At 42.8% G+C, this 25,636-nt stretch overlaps 1 long non-coding RNA gene across 2 annotated transcripts in view; it reads left to right on the plus strand.

Moving 5' to 3' along the window:
• Positions 1-15,886, plus strand: part of LOC123598202 — a 36,641-nt gene extending 20,755 nt beyond the window's left edge. For both annotated transcript variants that reach the window (XR_006712443.1, XR_006712444.1), the window contains 2 exons: positions 3,129-3,188; positions 15,677-15,886. This is a non-coding gene — a long non-coding RNA (uncharacterized LOC123598202). The remainder of the gene's footprint in view (positions 1-3,128; positions 3,189-15,676) is intronic.
• The last annotated feature ends 9,750 nt before the right edge of the window (positions 15,887-25,636 follow it).

The following is a 25,636-nucleotide window of genomic DNA, read 5'->3' on the forward strand; positions in this document are numbered from 1 at the left end:
GGCAGATGGTTCTCTCACAAATTGCTGGTGGGAGTGTAACTTGGTACAACCACTTTGGAAATCTTTTAAAGACTTCAAAATATTTAAGTCTTCCAGATTTAATTAAAGATTTAAAAATCTTTAAATCTTTAAATTTAAAGAGTATCTACCAAAGCTAAAAATACCCTATGCTGCTCCTGTATGTAAACCCAACAGAAAGGAATGCCAAAAGACTCATATTAAGAATGTTAAAAGCAATTTTATTCATAATATCTCTGAACGGCAAACAACCGAAATATCAACCTATAGTGCAGTAGATAAATAAATTGTGATATTTTCAAGCCATGGAATAATACACAGCAATAAGAGGCACATGATAGTACCCTTAACAACATGAATGAATCACAGGCCTAATATTTAGCAAGATAAGTCTGAAACAAAAGAGAATATTGCATATGATTTATTTGATGTTCAAGAAAGGCAATGGCTTTAATGATAAAATCAAAATGAAGCTACTTATTTCCCTAATGGGGAGGTAATCTAATCTCTCTGAAAATAATGATAATAATATCCATCTTGCAGGGCAAGGCTAACTGCAGGAAACTTATGTTTAACATCTAGCACCAGATCCTGGCACAGAATATTGGCTAACTAAACGATAGTTTGTCTTCATGTGTGTCCTTGGTTTACATTAGCTTAGTAATTGTCAAGTAAAGATAGTTTTATGATACTCAACACAAAAGTTTCTGTTATATATGCCATTAGTTGCCTCCCAATAGCCATTCCCTTTTCCTTCTTTTTTTTTTTTTTTAAAGTTTGTTTATTTTGAGAGAGAAAGACAGTGAGCAAGTAGGGGGAGGAGTAGAGAGGGAGAGAGAGAGAGAGAGAGAGAGAGAGAGAATCCCAAGCAGGCTCCGTGCTGTCAGCATGGAGCCCAGCTTGGGGCTTGATCCCATGAACTGTGAGATCATGACCCGGGTCGAAATCAAGAGTCGGACGCTCAACCGACTGAGCCACCCAGGCTCCCATCCCCTTTTCTTCTTAATAATAGAGTCCATATTTTGTTCAGAGAAGCCATACGCCCAGCCCAGAGTGATGAAGCATGACTAAGCCATGGAACTCCCATGTCCCTTTGCCAGACCCACTTTCCCAATTTCCCCTTACACTGAGGGGCACCCATGTGCCCAGTTTGGGCCAATGAGACCTAAAGAGGAATTCTGATAGGAAACTGGCTAGAAAATGGTTGTTTTCCTCTCTAAAAGGAGAAAGGCACACACTCTCTCACTGCCTCCCCCCCCCCCCTCCCGTTTTCTGCCTTTGGATGAATGATATATGGAGCTGAAGCAACCACCTTTTGATCAAGAAAATCATAGAGAAAAGGACAAATAGCCCCAACATATCAGAATTAGCAATTCACCTACCTTCAAAGCTTTTGTTCTAAGAAGTAATTATCTTTATTATTTAAGCCCTGTTACTTAAGCCATTGTTAGTTGAGTATTCTATTACTTCCCGCTGGAAACATTCCTGTGATGACCCCCTTCTAGACTACACGTGTGACAAAGAAAATCCTTAAACTGATAATTCGGACATCTTATCGTGCTCTCTTTAATTTGCCCAAAGTCTGAGCACAACCCACCCCTTTCTTGTCCTTCCACGAGTCTCCTCCGTGCCAATTTACTAAACTGCCTCTATTTTCTAAGGCAAACACCTTTCAATTGCATGTGAACATACTAATGAGGTCAGTGAGGTTCCTTATGCCTTGAGGCTAGGGAATGAAACTTAAAACACAGGAAAACTCTATTCAGTTGCTGAATTTGTTGGAGGGTAGCCAACTGCTAAATGCTGGTGGTACCACATACTAACCTGCATTTGCCCGCATGCGCCCCAGTGCACCAACACTGTAAATGGAAATGTCTTGTGAATAGGTGGTGTGTCCAAACGGGACTCGTTCGCACTTAGCAGGGCAGATAAGTTAATGACATCCCAGGGCCCTCATGAGCCCACACCTCTTTCAAGGCCCTGTTTGGGGCCCAAGCAATGTGTTTACATGGTAATATGTTTTTGTAAAACTTAGAAGTATATTGGCCACAATCAGGACCTCTGTCCCTTTCCTCTCCAACCCACCCTCTGTTACACTTGCCCTTCTGTAGGCTGGTGTTAGAGAGACCATGGGGTGTTAGGGGTTCAGCTAAGGGGAAGTTGAGTTGAAGATCCGTGGAGTTTAGGTTAAGAAGGTTAGGTTTATGTGGTTTACTTTCACATCTAGTTAAGTTATTGCTAGCTATTCTGGTGCAGGAATGGCTTCTGGCATTCTTCCCACCACCCACTTCAGCAATGCCAGCGGTCATATTGCAATATGAACATGACCTATTGCACTGGGCATCGAAAGTATGTGGATAGTGAAGAAGAAACAAGTTTCCAAAATAATGAAGCAAGAAGCTAGTCTGTGAAAAATTCTGCCAGTCTTCAAATATGCAAAATTATAGGCAGAGGATTTGATTCTCACACACGCCCGTTCAAAACAAAAGTTCTATCCTGCCTGGAGTATACTCAATAAGCACTGTATGCAGTTGTAAACCCACAGTATTCTTTTATGTAACTCACACAAAATAGAACTTATCGGCATTCCTGCACTTGTAGGGCACAGAGCAACATCAGTTCTATGGTGACTATGTTTGTTTAGTCACGTATTTAAAAAATCCAATATATTGGGGGTGCCTGGGTGGCTCAGTCGGTTAAGCATCTGACTTTGGCTCAGGTCATGATCTCTCAGTCTGTGAGTTCAAGCCCTGTGTCCAGCTCTGTGCTGACAGCTCAGAGCCTGGAGCCTGCCTCAGATTCTGTCTCCCATTGTCTCTGCCCCTCCCCCACTCATACTCTGTCTCTCAAAAATGAATAAATGTTAAAAAAAAAATTTTGTTTTAATCCAGTATATTGGATCACATCCTGAAGAGGACAGCAGTTTTAAACAAAATGGGATGAAAAATTACCCATCAATGGAGCACAACAAAACAATGAAATCACTGTACCTATATAAACAAAGCAACGTATAGTGTTAAGAATAATGTGATTACATGATCAAGTAGCTTAATGCAATGTAGGGGTTTTTTAATGCAATTTAATTACTCCTCTGTATGTTTTATTTTCAGATACCTTTTATATTCATCCAGAATTGCTGACCATATCAAAATTCAAAAGAACTTCCAGAGGTATGTATTTAAGACCATTCATTCACTAACGCATTATGTAATCTTGCTGGGTTTTTGATGTTTGCAGTATAGCCAGCATTTCAAAATTTGTGGTTTGCTATAATTTTTTTTCTCATTCTAAGTAAATATGTGTTTTTATACCAATTCTGTATTCCTAATTTTGCATTTATGTCCTTAAAGAGTGTCTTCTTGAACTGTGAAATGTATACAACCCAGAGCGACTGCTGCGATTAGTAAAGACTGCAAATGTTATTTACCAGTGCGGGTACTTTGGAAGTTCTTTTAACTTCAAGCTTTGAAAGAACAAGAAAATTAAATGAGAAAAATTGAACTTACTTTGTAGCATGCCCTACATAGAATTTGTTAAGTGAACGTAACCTGATGTTAAATAGAACACTCTCTCTTCAGTTTCTCCAGGGGGACTGATAGTCTAGCTCTCACTTACCAAAGTATATCTGAGACAGAGTGCCATAAGAGGAATCTTAAAAAGAAAAAAAAAAAAAAAATTGTGAGGTTGAGCTTCAAAAATTCAGGACATTTATCCAGGGACTTCTTTTGTACCTCAAGAATATAAAAAGTTTTTGGACAGTGGGAAGAAAGAGGAAAGATGGGATGGGGGAAATTTGTGCTGAGAACTTCAAGTCCTATATCCCATGAGGAAATAAGAGGTGGGGGGCGGGTGTCTGAACCTCCCCACTCAAGTCTCGGGGGCCCTTCAACATGGCCACTTTGAGAGTCGGATATGTGTGGCCTGCAGTTTGAGGAATGGCGAGCTGCCCCAGAAAATATGCACGGTAGAAGAGGCAGGGGTGAGCGGTATTGCGGGGGGTGGAGTCAGGGCAAGTAATCGCTTCGTGTGGAGAATGACCTCATCTACCCCTGCAGCAGGACACAATGGTGCACAGGATCAAGGACTGCCCTCCCGAGACTGATTTAGGGTCTGCCTAGAAGACCATCTACAGGGGCGTGGGGTTCCAACAGTGTGGGAGTGGGTCCTCCAACAAGGCTGGGAGCAACCAGCTAAAGAAGGGGTATCAACACATCTCCAGAGAAACCACCAGGAGGACCCCCACAAGGGTGCTCAAGAGAGTATCGGCTTTTTTTTTTTAAGTTCATTTATTTTGAGAGAGAGAGCATGAGTGAGGGAGGGACAGAGAAAGAGGGAGAGAAAAAATCCCAGCACACAGCTCGACTTGAGGCTTGATGAACCATGAGATCATGACCTGAGCTGAAATCAGGAATCAGGTCACTTAACCAACTGAGCCACCCCGGAGCCACAAGAGAGTATCAGCTTTAAACACAAGCCTAACTCGGCACAAAGCCAAGTGATAGCAGATACAACAGAAGCAAGACCGTTTTCTGCTCCTGTCTTCCCTTTGTCTCTGTTCCAGCCCTAGGGTTGAGCCCAATGAATGAAGAGGAACAAGAAAAGAGAAATAAAGGAAAAATGTGGGCTACAAGCTACTAGTGGTGTGGTCTGACAAAGGGAGGTTTGACATTATATAAAATTCATCATTTTAATTATTTCCAGGGCTGGGTATTCTAATGGGTGCCTTAGAGTGTGTTTGTGACTTAAAAGGGCAACAGGACTGACTGTATATTGCCTCTGGGTAAATCGTATTTATCTAGGGCAGGTAAAGATTACCACAGACAATAAACTTCATCAGATCAGCGGCAACAAAAGTAAAGCTGTGTTTTATCACGTTCTGTAAGTCAAATCTGGTCAACACTTTTGCTGCATTAACTTAAGAATAAGCAAATAGAAAACTATAAATAACCTAAAGCTATACTTGTGGCGTTGATTGAACATCGTTTTCTAATCCTTTCTTCAGAGAGCTTTACTGAAATCCATATACAGAAATGGCCAAATCCACATCTCTGTCTTGTTCTTAATCTGAATCACTCATTCAACAAATATTTCATGAGACTCTGACAAGTTCAGCTTCCTAAATGCTACCTCTGTCTTGCCACTCCCCTAGTCAAGAACCCTCTGTAACTCCCTACTGCTTACAGCAACGATTGTTCAGAGGATGAACACTCCTCTGGTGCAGAGAGGAGATATCAGTAGGGTGGAGGTTTAATTCACCCTTACCTCCCTCTCTTTTCATTCTGAGGGGGAAGGTGGCTTTACCTCCCTCTCCAGGCCACTGGCCTCACCGCCCTAAAAGCTACTGTGATGTATCAGAGGACTTATTTAATTTGCTCTCAGCAGAGTTCCTATCCTTTGTCCACTGAAATCACTTGGATAAAAAGGAAATAGAATTATATTTCATTTGGATTCAACTTACATTTTCTTTTCTTTCTTTTTTTTTTTTTTTTTTTTTTTTTATTAAGCTGGGAATAGAATATTCTCTGTTGGCAGCAGCCCAGCGATAATCGTTTTAGCTCAGATGGCTTCTCTAATGCCATATCCTGGGGAAGAAAAGCTTATTGGGGCTTTCATGACAGCCTTTTATCTCTAGGGGCTCTTTAGTCTCTACTCTTGCACCTGGCCTGACAGAAGGTTTGGAGGCTTTGGGGGTCAAAGCATTTGGGTTGGGAGAGGCAGGATGGGGTAGCAGTTACAAAGATCTGACCTGCACCCAGCTCGAAGGACATCTTTGCTGTTCATGCATTTACATGCACTATTCTTTTTTCTTTTATTTATTTTAATGTTTATTTATTTTTGAGGGAGAGACAGAGACAGAGCATGAGCAAAGGAGGAGCAGAGAGAGGGAGACACAGAATCCGAAGCAGGCTCCAGGCTCTGAGCTCTCAGCACAGAGCCCGACATAGGGATTGAACTCATGAACAGCGAAATCATGACCTGAGCCAAGGTAGGCCACTTAACTGGCTGAGCCACCCAGGAGCCCCTACATGAACTATTCTAAGATAATAAGCCTCTGTACTCTCTCCTCTGTGGTCTCCAGTACACCTTGTTTGGGAAAGCATTAAAATGATTTTTTTGTTTTTTGTTTTGAGAGAGAGAGAAGGTGCATGAGTCGGGGGAGAGGGACAGAAGGAGAGAGAGAGATAACCCCAAGAAGGCTTCGAGTGCTGTCAGTACGGAACCCCATGCAGGGCTCGATCCCACAACCCTGGGATCTTGACCTGAGCCCGAATCGAGGGTCGGGCGCTCAACTTCTTGAGCCACCCAGGCGCCCCAGAATGAATTTTTTGAATCAAGTATTATTATGCTGTTGCAGCTTGTTCTATATCCCATTGGAAATGCTAAAAATAATGATGGGAAACACATTCAAAGTCCAGGTGTTGTGAGATAAGATTGACACTTGTATTCCAAGCTTCCTTTTTTTTTTTTTTTATGACTTCTTTTATTTTAGTGTTTTTTATACTTAATACCACAGTTGCTTACTATGTGCTGGACATTGAGTCCTAAAATAATCAACAAGAAAGAGGCTGGGGGGAGGGGTCTTTCGGGAGGGGTGTGTGTGGAGGAATTTGGCCTGCCCATAATCTTCAGCAGCCACCCCAAAACCACCCAGTTAACACCAGGATGAGGATGATGATAGTAAATCTTATGAACAAAGTGCAAAGGCTGTTTTGATGGATCTAAACCTGTATTCTCAAAACATAAGCTAACGGAAATGCAGCTTCAAGACAAGATTTAGTCCCGTCTTCCCATCAGATTTTTAAAGCTGCCACAAGAGAAGCTTATGGTCTATTGGAGTAGGAAACTGATGTGTGCACAATGAAATAAATTACTAGAGGGTAAATGCTATAATGGGTATTGTGTTTTCCTAATGAACCCTTCTGGGGTGGGTCAAGAGTGCTCATTTTCTTCTCGTAAATAGCTATCTGGCCCCAAGAGATAATCCTCTCTCAAATACCCAGTCAGTTGGCACCAATGTCTTAATACCTCCAAGGGGTGTCCTCCCACAGTCTGACCTCCTGTATGAGGCCATGAAGAAAGTTTGCCTTGCATCCCTGAACTCATTGCCACCCCTTACTAAGTGCCTTCACAGGAGGTCCTGCCCTGAGCCACCAAAGTTGGCCATGTATGGAAAGGTTATCTATCACTCAAGACTGCTGGATTTTCTTCTACATGGGACAAAAAACAAAAAGAATGGGTTCCATAAATGTATGCTTTACAGGATCAGGTGACTTTCCTATCAGTAATTACTTCAGGGGTCTTTTCCGTATGCCAGCACAGTGCTATACATTGGCCATGCTATGATAAGCAAGATGGACGTCCCTTACTCCCTGAGTTCCTCACAAGATAGGTTACCCCGTCACTTTAGGTTTTCTTTTCCCTCTTTCACCAGAAAGACTGAACCAAGCTTTCTCCCTTGGAGCTGCCCCCCAAAGATTCGTTCACACACATGCAGACACCTAGATTTCTGCGCATTAAGAAAGAACATACTTTCCCCATGATATTCTTTTTCACAGCATCCTATTCACAGCCTTTCTAAGACTTATAATCTGAGGATATTTCACTAATCAATTTATTCTCTTGTTCATTACCTCACCCTCTCATTAGTATGGAAACTCCACGAAAGCAAGGACTGCTTGGTCTTAGTCCCAGCTGAATCCTCAGTTCCTAACCAGCCCCTTGCACATTGTAGGTGTTCAACAATATTTGTAGAATTAATAAATATGTGGAAGGAAGGAAGGAAGGGAGAGAGGGAGGGAGGGAGGGAGGAAGGAAGGATGGATGAATGGAAAGGAGGGAGGGGGGAAGGAAGGAAGGAGATAGAAGAAAAAAAGAGAGAGAGTCAGAAAAGGTTATATAAGGCCTACACAAAGATAGGGTCACCTAGTATCTTAAGGACTTCACATATCCATTTATAAGGGGATTACTGGTCTGGGGCGGCATCTTTGATGAGTCTAGAGACCCACAAGCAGCTCTCCCGGACATTCTCTCAGGGTAAACAGTGACATGCTTTGGACCTTGCAGACCTTGAGTCACACAGCTGAAAGGGGTTATTATTTCTTGATGTCACTGACTAGAGAGACTAGAGAGAAAGGAGCACCAACCTCTGGGCTCTCAGCAGGCAGTTGTATCTGGTGGTTGGATGTGTCCTTGGAGACAGAACCCAAGCAAGGGTCCAACAACGTTTTCCTTCGATCGAGGCAAAAATTCTAATGAAAATATCTCTTGTTTTATAAGACAATTTTTAAATACATTTTTTCTAATATCCTTAAATACATTTTTCTAGTTAGAGTTCACATAGGCTGGAAGCAAGCCCGTTAAATTGGCCAAGCAAAAATGCGTGCACACAATGAGGTCACTGCAAAGAAATACATGGGATCAGAGAGGTGTGATCCCTCAGAACCACAGTGTAGGCCTAAGTTGAGAATTTTAAGTACCTGAAGTCATTTATTTATTCCTATTTCCTGCACTTATTAAACATTTATTGAGCACATATTATATCTTCAGTGGATTCATTTATTCAGTGATAAATATGGTGGACAAAACCAAATCACACAGGTTGGGGAGGGATATGGTAGTGGCCACTGCTGAATGCCCTGGACACGTAGTAGACTGTTCCATGCTGTTGTGTGTTGGATGTAAAGAACTCATCAGTCCCACACCTGGAGAGCAGTGTTTCCCAGCCCGCTTCCTGTGGGACTAAAGTGCTTTTTGGTGCTACCAAGGGTACAAAGATGTCATTAAATCTATTTTTACATCAGGGGCACCTGGGTGACTCAGTTGGTTAAGCGTCCATCTTTGGCTCAGGTCATGATCTCACGGTTCGAGTTCGAGCCCTGCATCGGGCTCTCTTCTGACAGCTCAGAGCCTGGAGCCTGCTTCGGATTCTGTATCTCCCTCTCTCTCTGCCCTTCCCCCACTCACACTCTGTCTCTCTCTGTCTCTCAAAAATAATAAGCATTAAAAAATTTTTATTTGGATTTTTTTACATCAGAAAGTACAGCGGGTCTAGGGGGGCCTGGGGGGCTCAGTCAGTTAAGCATGGAACTCGTGGTTTTGGCTTAGGTCATGATCTCACAGTTTGTGAGTCCGAGCCCACATCGAGCTCTGTGCTGACAGTGCAGAGCCAGCTTGGGATTCTCTCTCTCTCAAAATAAATAAATAAACATGAAAACAAATTCTAGTAATAAAAAAGGAAAGTACAGTGGGTCTCGCTGCTTTTTATCAGGCACCATTTATATCAAAAAGCCGGCGAGATCATTTTCTTGATAATGCAGTGCAAATGCAAACACTAATAAGTAGCCCAAATTGTAGCCACACTATGTGTAAGAGAATTTCAGGGCCAGGCTGCCATTTCTAGGCCTCTCACATTCACTTTTGATGCTAATTAATGCTAGAATTCACATTTCTCTGGGTTTCCAGTTTGCTAGCAGGTGCTGTGTAGATCACCTATAGATCACGCAGGGACTTAATGCTCCTGGCAGCCTTCCTCGTCAAACAGCAACAACACAGCTGTCCCGTCCCCAGCTGACCCGCTGGAATCATGCCACTGGGCAGACACTCTGGATCACCCTCTGGCATGCACTGATCAGCTGCTTTTCTGTGATCCTGCCTGACCATCAGATGTGGAACAGAGCTAGTTCACTTACACTATGAAGCATCGAGACTCCCAAAGTTCTTGGCATAGAGGGCACCCTTATATATTTTTTTTGACTGGTTTTGTTAGTCTCTGAATTTCTCGATTCTCTCTACCCGAATACTCTCACCCTGAGCTCAGAATGTTTCAGCTGCACCATTCATAATTTAGTTTTGTTGTTTCTCTCTGCCTCTCTTTGTTTTTTTTTTTTTAATGTTTATTTATTCTTAAGAGACAGAGACAGACACAGAGTATGAGTAGGAAAGGGGCAGAGAGAGAGGGGGAGACACAGGATCTGAAGCAGGCTCCGGGGTCCAAGCTGTCAGCACAGAGCCCGATGTGGGGCTTGAACTCAGGAACCGCAATATCATGGCCTGAGCTAAATCAGACGCTTAACTGACTGAGCCACCCAGGTGTCCCTCTCCACCTATCTTTGAAGTCAGGAAGCTAAGTATGGTAAGTGGAATAATGGCTCCCCAAAGATGACAATGTCCCAATCCCTGGAATCTGTGAATGTGATAGGCCACACAGAAAGTGAGCTAAAGTTGCAGATGGAACTAAGGTTGCTAATCAGCTGTAGAGATAAGATTAACCTGGATCATGCAGGTGAGACAAATGTAATCACAAGGGTCCTTATGAGTGAAAGAAGGGAGGGTGGTTGGAGGTAGAGGAGACATTACAAAGAAGCAAGTCAGGAGGGTTGTAACTGCTTGTCTTTCAAGATGGAAGACGGCCATGAGCCAAGGAATGGGGGCAGCCCCCAAAAGCCAGAAAAGGAAAGAAAACAGGTTCTCCCCTCGAGCCTTCAGAAGGAACACAGTCCTGCCATACCTTGATTTTATCCCAGTGAGACTCATTTTGAACATCCGATCTACCGAACTGTAAGGTAATACATTTGTGTTGTTTTAAGCCGATAAATTTGTGGCAATTTGTTACCACAGCAATGGAAAACGAATACTATGCTCGATTCTTCGTTTCCATAAGTGCCCTTGCTTTCTGCAGATATTCAATAAGCATGTGTTGAATGAGTAAATACCAAAGAACTACTGTTTTACACCTATGGTTGATTTTTTTTATTGTGATAAAATATACACAGTATAATATTATGTTTACCATTTGTAAATGTTCAGCTCACTGTTACTAACTTTATTTACACTGTTGTATAGCCATCAGCACCAACTATACCCAAGAGTTTTTAATCTTCTCCCTACTCTACTCATGAAACAATAACTTCCCCCTTTCTGTCTATCCCCACCCCCTGCTAACCTCTATTATACTCTCTGCCTCTATGGATTTGTCTATTCTAGGTAACTCATAAGTGGAATCGCACAGTAGATGTCCTTCTATGTCTGGCTTATTTCACTAAGCATGTTTTTAAAATTCATCCATTTGGTAGTATATATCATACACACACACACACACACACACACACACACACACACACATTCCTTTCTATGGCTGAATAATATTCCATCATACGCATATGTCACATTTTGTTCAGCTATTCATCTCTCGACAGACACTTGTGTTGTTTCCGTGTTTGGCTATTGTCAATAGTGCCACTAAGAACATTGGTGCACAGATATCTGTTCGAGTCCTAGGTTTCAGGTCTTTGGGGTATGTACCTGGGAGTGAAATTGCTGGATCATATGATTGTTCTGTGCTCGACCCTTTGAGAAACTACCAGAGTGTTTGCCATAGCAGCTTCACCATTTCGTATTCCCACCAACACTGTCTGAGGGTTCCAATCTCTCCTCATCCTCATCAACACTTCTCTTCCACTTCTTTCTTTCGTAAAATCAAGTTAGAGCCATCCTAGTAGTTGTGAAGTGGTATCTTAGTGTGGTTTTGATTTTCATCTCCCTAACCCCTAATGATATTGCACATCTTTTAAAAGGGCGTATGGGCCTTTGTATATCTTCTTTGGAGAAATATCTATTGAAGTGCTTTATTCATTTTTTGAATTATTTATTTTTGCCCTTGAGTTTTTGTTGTTGAATTTTTTTTCTTTTTTTTTTTTTAATTTTTTTAACGTTTATTTATTTTTGAGACAGAGACAGAGCACGAACGGGGGAGGGTCAGAGAGAGGGAGACACAGAATCTGAAACAAGCTCCAGGCTCTGAGCTGTCAGCACAGAGCCCGACGCGGGGCTTGAACTCACGGACCGCGAGATCATGACCCGAGCTGAGGTCGGCCGCTTAACCGACTGAGCCACCCAGGCACCCCTTGTTGTTGAATTTTAGAAGTCCTTGTGTATTCTGGATATTAATCCCTTATCAGATAAATAACTTGCAAATATTTTCTCCCATTCAGTAAGTTGTCTTTTTGCTTTCTTTAATAGTACCCTTTAATCCACAAATGTTCATGAAGTTGATAAAGTCCAATTTATCCTTTTTTTTTTTTCGCTGTTGCTTATGCTCTTACAGTTCATCTCAACTTGGATGGCAGATGGGTTCTGTCTGAATATCTCACAAAAATCATCAGAGGCTTTTTTATTCGGTTTTCTGCTCTGTGTCTGTCCTCATATAAAGGATTGTCCAAATAGCAGAAGTCACATATAGCGAAGTGTTCTTTTATATGTAAAACTCTCTAACTAGTTTTATTCACAATAGTCTAAAAATGCAAATAGTCCAAGTGTCCATCAGCAGTAGAATGGATACAAAAACTGTGGAACATTGGCCCGTGGAGGAAGACCTAGCGATGAAAAGAATGCAGTCTTGCTATAGGTACAAACCTGAATGACTCCCAATGACACACTGAAGAGTAAGAAGTCAGACACAAAAGTGCACACACCGTAGGGCTCCATTTATCACGGAGTTAGAGAGGTCCATTTCACGGTCACCTGGAGTAAGGTATTAACTGGGAAGAGGCCCAAGGAGACAAGAAAGTCTTCTGAGATATTGGAAATAGTTTATATGTTGGTCTAGGCAGCGGCTACACAGGGGCATGGTTATGCATAATGGTCAAGGTTATGCCAGATTTGTGCGCCTTACTGTTACGTTATCCCTCAATCAAAAAAAAAAAAAAATTAAATCTCTGGTTTACAGTGAGAATCAGTGTTCCTGTTGGTAAGTGATCTTGGTAATGTTTCCCATCAGGACATGGGCTGAACTACCTCTCCAAAAGGCTCTGCCTTGTCCGGAAACCTCAAACACGATAGCTGATAGAGCAGCAGCAGCAAATAGAAGCTCCCTACAATGGTCTAGGAGTCTTGGAAATGTGCCCGTGGCCGGAAGAGTTTTCTTGAGGGGTTGTTAGATGGGCAGTAAGTCATTAGCTTCTAGATTCCTGTTATATTCCTAAAATATAAAAATAGGTTCCCTGGAAAATATCAATGAGCAACCAAGTAGGATGGCTTGAATGGTGTAATATTTGGAAACAACTATGGTTGTTGCTCAAAGGTGTTGCTAAGATACTTTAGATACCAAGAAACAGGATTCAAAACAATAATGAGCAGTAAAGCAGTTTTTTTTTTTTTTTTTTACATAAGTGCAAGTTGACACATGTGTATGTTAACACAGATTCAGGTGTGAAATTGAGAAAGCATGAAATCATAGGACGTGGCTGTAATTCGTTCACTGACTTTTCCTCTCAGAAAAGTATGTGAAAATGTGGAAATAACCTTGTAATACCTAATGTTTGAGGAAATTAAATTTTTTGGAGAAATTAAATTTTAAAAATCATTTATATGAGGTCCTAGGTAAGTAGAAATATCAGTTATCAGTCCATATCAAAGGAGCAGTCCTGGACTGTAAGGTTTGAGGGGCAGGTGAGATGAGCAGGCAACACTGGACAGGACTACCACACCTTAGAAAATCTGGCTGTTACTCAACATGAGATTTATAAAATGGCCCACCAAAGCCAAGATGAAATTCATACAGGAAGGATAGGGGCCTGAGGTTGCATATCCGGTCCAATCCCTCTTGGGTCCTGAGACAAGACTGAAAAGACATGCAGCATCAACACATGCTACATCAAAAGTTTTCACGATACTAGAATGCATTAACAGAAGTATGACAAAGAAAGACGTATGGTATGCAAGCACTAAAAGCAATCCTCCGTGAGCATTTTATTGTCTATGTCACATTTTGTTCACTATTTGGAATAGTTTTATTTTGATAGTTAAATTGCACAGTAGTTAGGAATTCTACTTGTATTAGGTAAGTGCTATGGCAATAGGCATGGAAGTTATGGGGCACTTTGATAGGATTTATTTTTCTTTTTTTAATTTTTTTTTCAACATTTATTTATTTTGGGGACAGAGAGAGACAGAGCATGAACGGGGGAGGGGCAGAGAGAGAGGGAGACACAGAATCGGAAACAGGCTCCAGGCTCTGAGCCGTCAGCACAGAGCCTGACGCGGGGCTCGAACTCACGGACCGCTAGATCGTGACCTGGCTGAAGTCGGACGCTTAACCGACTGCGCCACCCAGGCGCCCCTTTGATAGGATTTAAATAACCACACAGATTTCAGAAAATTTCCCCAACCCATCTCCTTAAAAAGAACTATTAAATCATTAGAGATCAACCTTATTTGAGGGGGAAAAAAAAATCACAGGAGTTACTTCATAATCTTCAAGTATGTAATTTCCAGGGTTGTTGTAAACAGATCTGATGAGGTGCTGACATTAATAGGGACCAAAACAGAACTGGGCTGGGGCGCCTGGGTGGTGCAGTCGGTTAAGCGTCCGACTTCAGCCAGGTCACGATCTCGCGGTCCGTGAGTTCGAGCCCCGCGTCGGGCTCTGGGCTGATGGCTCAGAGCCTGGAGTCTGTTTCCGATTCTGTGTCTCCCTCTCTCTCTGCCCCTCCCTCATTCATGCTCTGTCTCTCCCCATCTCAAAAATAAATAAAACATTAAAAAAAAAATTAAAAAAAAAAAAAAAAAACAGAACTGGGCTTAAACGCTACTAAGACATTCCAATCTATTGTCTAACTTTGGATTGCACAAGCAGCAAAAGACAGAGTGCGTGTCTTGAAAGATTTTTAAAATAAGACCAACCCCCTCCTATTCCTAACAGTTTAGGCATTCTGTACTTTTTGGAGTCAAGGACTGAACGATTTCAAGTACCTCACACATACAAGAGCTCTTTCTTCAAAGTGCTCACACAACCATCAGATGGCAGAAGTGGCTATGTTGCTCTATGGTCAGATACAAATCTATATTGGTATTGAGTAAAATGAGTGAGAGAGAGACCATGTGAGTGGTGGAGAGAGGCAGAGGGAGAGAGAAGATTCCACGCTCAGCGTGGATCTCGACACGGGACTTGATCCCACGACCCTGGGATCACAACTCAAGCCAAAATCAAGAGTTGGACACTCAACCAACTGAACCACCTTGGCACCTCAATAGGTATTTTTTAAGGACAAGTGTGTATTTCCCCAGGAATCAGAATATCTTACACATTTACATGCACATACACTTCTCCTTCTCGTTTCAAAGTACATTTCTGAGCCTCTTTCCCCAAAACCCACCAAAAGAAGGCATCTCACATTTGGCTAGTACCCAGGGCTGACCACACACTCAGTTCAGAAAAGGGTAAGGCTCGTGAACAAGGAAATAGATAGAGCTCTGAGCTCTCCCTTAATAGGAGTCCCATCTAAACAGGGCAGTCCTTCCAATAACTGAAGAGTTTAAAATCACTATAAACTCCCACCAGCCACTCTGTCTCAGTATAACCGCTGGACATTCACCATTTCCCAGAGAGGCCCCGGGATGGATCAGGCCCCACCTGGAGCCAGAGCAGACATCTGACCTCTGTTCCTTGCACTCAAATTGTGGTTCCAAACAGAGCTCCAGCCCACACCCTCCTCTCATGTCCTTGATCACTTCCTGGATCCATGTGAGAAACTCAGACTTGTGCTTTTAATCTGTGCTAAAGGGAATTTAGCTCATCCCAGGGGTTGGCTCACACCCATAAAAGCAAGGGAACTAAGGTCCTAATCAGTGTGTGATATTACTTGTCTTCCTCTTCCTGCAGGATCACAGGATCAATCTCTGTATAACCAGCCTCTGAAACTCCAGGATTCTCATGAGCCCTTCTCTACTGGCAAAAACACTAGCTAACACTCACTGAGCATTTACGATGTGCCAGACACCATTCTAAATACATTTGTGTATAAATGCATAGAGTCATTTATTCATTCAGCAAATATTTATTGAGTGACCACCATTGTCAGACACTGTCCTGGCAAACCAAACAAGTGCTTTTTTAGATGGTATGGTCTAACAGGAGAAAAACAATAGCAAAATAATTAAATTATATAGTCTATTAGAAAGTTACAGGCCCGGAGAGAAAACAGTACAAGTAAGAGGAATGAGAAGTACCAGAGTAGGACAAGTGGTAATTGCTATTTTAAAGAAAGTGGGCAGGGGGCTCCTGGGTGGCTCAGTCAGTTGAGCATCTGACTTCAGCTCAGGTCATGATCTCACAGTTCATGGGTTCCAGCCCCTGGTCAGATTCTGTGGTGACAGCTCAGGGCCTAGAGTCTGCTTCAGATTCTGTGTCTCCCTCTCTCTCTGCCTCTCCTCAACTCTCTCTCTCTCTCAAAAATAAACATTAAAATAAATAAATAAATATCTACTTTAAAAAAAGGAGAGAAAATGGGCGGGACCCCACTAGAAAGGTGGCCTATAAGCAGAGGAAAGAGTCAATATAAAAGCCCCAGGGCAGATTTGCAACAACATGGATGGAACTAGAGGGTATTACACTAAGCGAAATTAGTCAGAGAAAGACAAATATCATATGACCTCACGCATATGTGGAACTTAAGATAGAAAACAGATGAACACAAAGGAAGAGAAGCAAAAGTAATATAAAATCAGGGAGGGGGACAAACTATAAGAAACTCTTAAATACAGAGAACAAACTGAGGGTTGCCAGAGGGGCTGAGGGTGAGGGCATGGGCTAAATGGACAAGGGGCATTAAGGAGGACCCTTGTTGCAATGAGCATTGGGTATTATACGTAGGGGATGAATCACTGGATTCTACTCCTGAAATCATTATTGCACTATCTGCTAACAAACTTGGATGTACATTTAAATAAACAAACAGACAAACAAACAAACAAAAATAGTCCTGGGGCAGGAGTTTGCCTGACATGTCCAAGAACAGCAAGGATGCCAGAGTGACTGGAGTAGAGTGAACAAGGGGTAGAATCATAGGAGGTGAGGCAGAGGAGGTGTTGACATGGTGATTAAGCAGATTATGAAGGAGCCTTTCAGTCACTGTTGGGAATTTGACCTTTATGCAGTGGGGTGGGGGGGGGGGGGGAGCTATAGAGTCTTGATGTAATTTATGGGTTTTTTAGAAGTGTTTATTTATTTATTTTGAGAGAGAAAGGGACAGCACAAGCAGGGAGAGGCAGAGAGAGGGAGAGAGGGAGAATCCCAAGCAGGCTCCCCACTATCAGTGCAGAGCCCAATGCAGAGCTCAAACTCATGAAGTGCAAGATCCTATCCTGAGCTGAGAGTTGGACACTCAGCCCACTGAGCCACCCAGGCACCCCTTGATTGAATTTACATTTTAACAGAGTTGTTGTGTCTACTATGTGAAGAAGAACTACAGAGAGTTCAGAGTATAAGCATGGAGACCATTCAGGCAAGGTGGCCAGGTCTTTGTACCTTTGCATCAGCCCATCTTTGGTGGGGTTGCCCTTGGGAAATGATGTAAGTTTTGAATGAAGTAATTCTCTTCAACCAAGGCAGTCCCCATGGGGAAAATACCTGTGTGCCTTCAACAACCAATAGTCCCAGCAGGTGGGGATGAGCACATCTGTCCTCAAGAGGACATCTGGGAAAAATGGGCACCAGTAGCCACTGCAAAAATGAAGGTGGCCACAACCAGGTGACAGCAGTGAAAGGGATACAGAGAAATTAGATCCTGTATGTATTTCCAACTTAGATCCAACAGGATTTGCTGCTGAGAGAAGAGGGGTCAAGAATAGTCCATGATTTGGGGACTGAACAATGGAAAGCTAGGACCACTATTCATCAGACAGGGGATACTGAATCAGAGCTGTCTCATTTCACCTTCATAAATAAACTATGTGGCAAGTCCTTTTATTGGCTATATAATACAGCCGAGAAAATTGAGGCACGGAAATGTCAAAAGACAACACCAGAATTTGAGTCCAAGCAGTCCCTCTCAAAACACTTCACTTTTTATCACTTAAAACAAGATAAAGGGATCTCTTCTCTGAAATATTTGTTAAGGGGCCCAGAAACTGAGTTTATCTACAGAATCTTGACCTCTCACCTAGCTGAGAACAGTGACTGACACATATTAGAATGGTCGAAACTGTGTGAGGACTGTGTGAAGATACAGTTGCAGAGACAGAACACTCGCCCGTGTGTAGTGGCTGGTTGACATTGGATTCTTGCCCAAAGCTCTTCAGTACCTCCAACCTCCATATTCATAAAGTCCAAATCTTAGCTCAAAATCCATGACGTGGCTCAAGATTCATCTCTCACCGAGCCTCGGCCCCTTCTGTGCTGTTTCAGATGTCGCTGTCTTACTTTTCTTGCTCTTCTTTAGACACCACGGAGATGTGTTAACTATGCTCTGCCCAGACCCTCTGGTTCCCCACCTTCCCCTGAAGCCACCATCCTGGTTTTGCTTCCCTATCACTGGGTAGGACATACTCCATACCTTGGACACTTCTCTTTTCCCCCAGCGAAGCTGAATATTTCTCTTTCAAACTCTCCTCCGTCGAACTCTCCTCCATGAAGGCTTTTGCAGAAGTGAGGATTTTGCTCAATTATTTGTGCCAGATGCTTCACTACACACATCAGGAAGTCCAGATGTAGGCGGTCCAGGACTGCTACAGCTGCATAAAGAAATCGTCAAGGACCAGGCTGCTTCTAACTTCCTTGCCTGCCATCCTTAGCATCTGGCTTTAGTCTTCATGGTTGTAAGATGGCTGCTGCACCCCGGGTATTGTGTCCAGGTCCCAGGATGAAAGAAAGGGCAAGGACAAAGGGTCAAAGGTCCGTGTCAGCTGAATCTGTGCCTTTGTATCAGAAAAGTAATAGCTTTCCAGGGAGCCCCACTGGGGCTCATCTCACTGGGTAGAACCTGACTGCATGGCCACCTCTTAATGGGCTCAATGCTGTCCTAAACAAAACTGGCATCTGGTTAGAAAGCAAGAGGAAGAAACGAAAGATGAGATGGGCAATCAGCAGTGTCTGCCACCCCTTCAGAGCCAGGTCTGGCCTGTTTGAACTTTACCCTTCTCTGAGCAGCTATTTATGATAGCAACTGTGTGCAACTGAAGAGCAGAGTCCATGTCTATATTTCCTTTAATTGAGTGCTGAGCATGGGATACATGTCCCAGTGACTAATGCCATGAATGTAGGGGTAAATGTGGCATAATGGTTACTAGCCAGGTGTCCTGGGTTTGAATCCCAACCATTTATTCGCTCTTCAACCTCGGTCAAGTTACTTAACCTCTCTGTTCTTCTATTTCCCATTGTATAAAATGGAGATGATATAGTAATACATATTTTATACAGTTGAGACAAGAATTGATTTCAAAAGGGCATTTAGACTAGTGAGAACAATGTAAGTATCTATTCAGTAGGTACTTACTTGCTACCTATGTTTGAAATATTACCAGAAAATGGGATACACAAGTGGACAAGTTAGAGCATCTTCAGGGACCAAAGGGACAGAATACTTGAAGCCAGGACTGTTGAAGACAGTCTGGATACATGGTGATCTCCGGGCAATGTGATCTGGGCGGTGTGCCAGTCAGAGTTCAGGCTCTAAAGTCAGCTGCCCAGATTTGGCTATTGTCTTTTTCCCACTCAATAACTGTGTGCCCCTGGGCAAATCACAAAATCTAAGATTCAGTTTTCTCATACTTGAAATTCAGATAAGAATAAGCAAAGCCAGAGCACCTGAATGGCTCAGTCGAGCTAAGTGTCCAACTCTAGATTTCAGCTCAGGTCGTGATCTCATGGTTTGTGAGTTCAATCCTTGCATCGGGTTCTGCATTGAAAGTGCAGAGTCTGCTTGGGATTCTCTCTCTCTCCCTCTCTCTTCCCCTCCCCGCCCCAAGTAAATAAATAAACTTAAAAGAAAATAAGCAAAGCCTACCCCTTAGATGCGTTTTGAAGATTAAATGAGATCACCTATATAGTGTGCTTAGCATGGCTCATGGTTTTTCTGAGTAACTGTGAGTTTTATTAAGAATCAAGACCAGGTGAGCTGGACCATTTCACCCTGGCTGGAGGGGTACAGGAGTGCAGAATGAGGCTTTGCCATACATGTTGATCCTTTCATTTGAAATCCACTGGGAAAAGGTGTCAGAACTGCGAAGTCCTTTGGTCTCCCTGTGGCACTAGGAGGCAGTCAGGGACCAGCGTCCTCCTCTTTGAGTTCTGACAATGGACCTTAAAAAAAAAAAATTCAGCAAATGAACCTCTCCTAAGAAATACCCACTTAATTTTTTTCTTAGAACTGGTGTTCAACAGACACCTGCTTATCTCTGGAAGTCCCTACCTAACATGAATAGAGGCTTACTGAAGCAGCCCTGCCCAAGAAAAGTTTGTGGGTCTTGAGTCCGGTGCAGCTTTTTTTTGAGGAAGATAGGTCACCACAAAAGACCACAGCCATCTTTCTCCAAGCTCAAGCATTCATGTCTGTCCTTCTCTGTTTCCCAAGTTGAAGCAGGGATCAAATTGCTGTTAAAAACAAAACACCAGAACTTCACTACATCACACTTCACAATTACTAGAGCTTTCTTTGGGCAGATATAACACTTTTAAAAAGCTTACATTAACCATCCAAGAGCCATGATAAAATGGCTAACTGTCCCTTAATGTTGCCATTACATTATTGCAAGAACAAAGTAAAATGCCAAGTTGTTAAAAAAAAAAAATTGATTACATACTAAGTTGATGCTGTGTAACAAAATCTCCCTCAATTAGAATAATAGAAAAAACCTAGATCAGGATAACTAATATATATTTGCAGAATGAAAGCACAAAATGGGTAAAATATTTGTTGTGGCATGTTTTTAATCCCTTTAGGTAAAGTACACCTAACTAGCATTAACATATTCTTTTTTTTTTTTTTTAATTTTTTTTTTTCAACGTTTATTTATTTTTGGGACAGAGAGAGACAGAGCATGAACAGGGGAGGGGCAGAGAGAGAGGGAGACACAGAATCGGAAACAGGCTCCAGGCTCTGAGCCATCAGCCCAGAGCCTGACGCGGGGCTCGAACTCACGGACCGCGAGATTGTGACCTGGCTGAAGTCGGACGCTTAACCAACTGCGCCACCCAGGCGCCCCTAGCATTAACATATTCTAATAAACTAAATGATACTAATTAAATGACAGAAGCCACAGTTTAAAGTAGTTGTATGTCATACCCATACAAGTCTTTGAATATAAAAGAAGTAATTTTTGGTTCCTATAGTAGACTGCATATTGAGGAATGTGAGTTTTTTAATCCCTTTATTTGAAGCTAAAAGAATGCTATGTATTTATTTTTTTTCAACGTTTATTTATTTTTGGGACAGAGAGAGACAGAGCATGAACGGGGGAGGGGCAGAGAGAGAGGGAGACACAGAATCGGAAACAGGCTCCAGGCTCTGAGCCATCAGCCCAGAGCCCGATGCGGGGCTCAAACCCACGGACCGCGAGATCATGACCTGGCTGAAGTCGGACGCTTAACCGACTGCGCCACCCAGGCGCCCCAGAATGCTATGAATTTAACAAGTAAGTCTTTGAAAATGCTCAGGAGAAATCATTTCAAAAGCTTAAATCCAGTAAAACATGTTTGAACTACCATAGAAATTCAGTAAATTTTCACCAAGTACCTATTACTATTTGTATAAGATAGATATTATAGCTCGTTTACTCCTAACTCTGATAAAATGTATACGATCACACACACACACACGCATGCACACACATGTGCACATGCGTGTGCACACACACACACTTCCAAGAAACCAGAGGCTACATATCTTAGCCAATATCACATACTTAGTGGGATTTGAACCCCAGCCTTCTAACTTTATTTTTTGTTCTACTGTTTCAAAAAAAAATCTCTACAGTCAACATAGGTCTCAAACCCACAACCATGAAGTCAGGAGTCACATGCTCTACTGACTGAGCCAGTCAGGTGCCCCCTAGCCTTCTAACTTTGAATTTGTAGTCTGTTACATTTCAAAACAATTCTGTGTATTATGAACTCGAACACAGGACTGTCCGAATTAATGTGCATTCTCCACGTTCTCTACATAAAATCCTTCTCTTATGATATATTGTTGCAAAAGCAGAAAAACGCATGGCCTGCAGAGAAGATCAGAGCCTTTCAGTTCCTAACTCTGCGGTTGTCCCTAACCCTTCAGAAGCTACATATGTATGAACTGTGTTGAGACAACGAAAGCTTTGAAACCTGGGCTTTGGCTTCAAATACCACTGGACTCTGGCAGGCAAGGCTGAGCCAAGTAAAGTGGCCCGGAACTTGGCAATAACACCAATCACCCAATTGACCCTCCTGTCTAACCCCCTGAATGTCACCCCCTCAAGCCCACACTTGGTGGTAAGGCAAGACCAATCCAATGGAAATCAGGAACGAGAGCCAAGAAGAAGAGAACACGAGCCCGCGGGTGTACTGATGCCCAGGGTAGAGCCACTCTGGGCAGTCAGTCAGCCCCAGCCCTCAGCTGAACTCAGTTCAGCTCTGCCCTTTCGACTCACCCAGACAAATGGGAAAGAAGAAAGAAGGGAATGAAACAAAGTAGTCAGGACTCTCCCTCTTCTTTCTCCCTCCAGAAGAAAACCATCCTCAAGGACAGAAGTCTTATTTAAGCTCCACGTCCAGTGTCCCACTGTGGAAAGCATGGCCCACGAATATCCCTGCATATTGGATTGGAACAGGACCAATCAGTACAAACATCTCTCCTCCTGGGATTGACCTCAGAGGTAGAAGAGGGAACACTGAGAGCTTCCTTTGCCTACAAGCCAATATTTTATATTTGTGATGTAAACATTTTAGAACTTGATAACATCATACAGCATAAAATAATAAATTTTGCAGGGTGGGTGAAAGCCGTGGAAATCCCTACTGAGTCTACTGAAGCTCCTACTGAAGATGCATCACATTCATCTCCCGGTGTCACCCTTACAAGCAGACATAATCTGTGTTTCTGAATGAATTTGTAACGCAGGGCCTTTAAAGGGTGACGTGTAAGTTCCAGCTTCTTCATTTTTACAACAGGGGAAGGTTATTTCCAGGAAGAGATTTTGAAGACGTGAATACTAAGTGAGCAGGGCTATTATATGTATGTGAAATGGAAAAGTCTCCCGGTATTTGGCAACTGATGCAGTGGACCAGCACTGCTTTTAATTATGTAGAAGTGATTGGTTACAGTAAAACTCAAACTGGAAAATTGCCTCAGAGTGAGAGTAAAGAATTCTTAAGATTCTAGAGTAGGCAGAGATGAAAGAGCTCATCTCATTCAGTGGTGCCCTGCAATCTATTAAATCCAAACAACAAATGTTTACTGAACATCTATTATGTTCCAGGAACTCAAGTACAAAAATTGTTTCCTTTTTTTTTTTTTAATTTTTTAATCTTTTTTATTTTTATTTTTGAGACAGAGAAAGAGAGAGAGGACAGAGTGTGAGCGGGGGAGGAACAGAAAGAGAGGGAGACACAGAATCTGAAGCAGGCTCCAGGCTCTGAGCTGTCAGCACAGAGCCCCACGCGGGGCTCGAACTCACAAACCGCAAGTTCGTGACTGAGCCAAAGTCAGACGTTTAACTGACTAAGCCACCCAGGCGCCCCCAAAAATTCTTTCTTAATATTAAAAAAGCTCACAATCTTCCATTGGACAGTAATTGGGATTCTAGATATTTACAGAAGAAAAGTACCTGATGAAATCAAATTAACTGCAAACATAGTAAAATTTTAAATACCACATTTTAATCATTATGACAGCACCTACATTTGAAAATTGGTAGTACATGTAAAGATGTGTCATGTTATTTCTTCCAGTGATAGAAAATGCTTGATTCTCAAATATTTTCTGAAATTATTTGTATTCACACCACAGCTCCCTCTTAGTATAAAGCCTGTATGTTAGAAATTGCTGATTTAGGGGTGCCTGGGTGGCGCAGTCGGTTAGGTGTCCGACTTCAGCCAGGTCACGATCTCGCGGTCCATGAGTTCGAGCCCCGCGTCAGGCTCTGGGCTGATGGCTCGGAGCCTGGAGCCTGTTTCCGATTCTGTATCTCCCTCTCTCTCTGCCCCTTCCCCGTTCATGCTCTGTCTCTCTCTGTCCCAAAAATGAATAAACGTTGAAAAAAAAAATTAAAAAAAAAAAAAAAAGAAATTGCTGATTTAGTGCCGTATGCTCATTTTACAGACAATACAAACCGGGGTCTAGAGAGGCGATAAGTACCTCGTATCTGGTCTCGTCACTAGTTAGTGGTGGAGTTACGTCATGAGGCCTCTGCTTATTTGCTGTCTAGTCACATAGGTGACAGAGAACACTATCTCCCATGATTCATCCTCTCGGTCCTAAAAGTTTGAGCTGAGCACATGGGCAGCCAGATGGAGACTGTATTTCCCAGCCTTTCTTGCACATGGGCATGGCCACGTGACTTTGCCCAACTGGACTTAAGCGATGGCACAAGAATTAATGTATGCCATCCGGGTCACATTCTTTTTTTTTTTTTTTTTTTTTTCTTTTTTAAATTTTTTTTTCAACGTTTATTTATTTTTGGGACAGAGAGAGACAGAGCATGAACGGGGGAGGGGCAGAGAGAGAGGGAGACACAGAATCGGAAACAGGCTCCAGGCTCCAAGCCATCAGCCCAGAGCCCGACGCGGGGCTCGAACTCACGGACCGCGAGATCGTGACCTGGCTGAAGTCGGACGCTTAACCGACTGCGCCACCCAGGCGCCCCCATCCAGGTCACATTCTTACATGGAATGCTTTCACCTCTCCACATCCTCTCCCTACCCTCTTTTTACTTGTGAGCCAGCTTTAACCATGCAGTTGAAGTCAGCACCCTAAGGGCAAAAGCATAAATAGAAAGAACCTGAGTTCCCGGTGCCCTCAAAGAGCAAGGTCATCCTGCGTTGCCCTACCCCCTCTTGTCTAAGCTACTATAGTTTGAGGTCTTCTTGGTGCAGAAATTCAGGCTGAACCTAACAAAAATAACATACTATACTCAGATAAAAGCCTACAGGGTGAGAGGGTAAGGGAAATAAAAACAATACTGCTGAACATAGGAAAAAATGGCATTTCATTTGTATTTCTAAATAATGACACTATTATTGAGGGATCACAAGAGGAAACTAATCTCTGTGGTTGCCAGCTCCCCAGTATTTACGCCCTGTGTAGTTCCCTCCCACATTGTATCAGGGTTGGTCTCTGATCAGCGGAATACAACAGAAGCAGTGGTGGGTGTTTCACAAAGTCCAGGACCTTGGAAGGACCATCATCACAGAGAAACAGGCTGAACTGACAGCCAGCATCCCAGTGACCAATCATTCATTCCCCAGGTATTCCATGAGTGTCCACTATGTGCCAGACTGGCCATTAGACGCCATGAGGAAGACAGGCCCAGTTGCTGCCCTTGGAGCTCTTACAGTCTGACTTTCAGAGCTACCGCCCATGCCCCCCAGGGCTCCATCAACTTCTCTCTCACCTCCACCCCAAGCTGGAAAGTAGAGGTAGGCACCCAGCCTGTGTTCTCCCTTCACCTCCCAGAGTGGGGACTCTGTGGACAGTTGGAGCAGGGGTGGTCAGAATGGCAGGCTCAGTTGGATGATGGGGGTGTTACCCTCTACTATGTCAAATAACTGGAAAAGAACTTGATCTAGGCAGATATTTTTTCGAACACCAAAGGAGCTTAGGGAGCAAGAGCTACATTTTCATTCTGTGTCAAAAACAATGTTTCAGTGGCCCAA

Source organism: Leopardus geoffroyi, chromosome C1 (genome assembly GCF_018350155.1).
Source record: "Leopardus geoffroyi isolate Oge1 chromosome C1, O.geoffroyi_Oge1_pat1.0, whole genome shotgun sequence".
In the NCBI taxonomy this organism is placed as follows: domain Eukaryota; kingdom Metazoa; phylum Chordata; class Mammalia; order Carnivora; family Felidae; genus Leopardus; species Leopardus geoffroyi.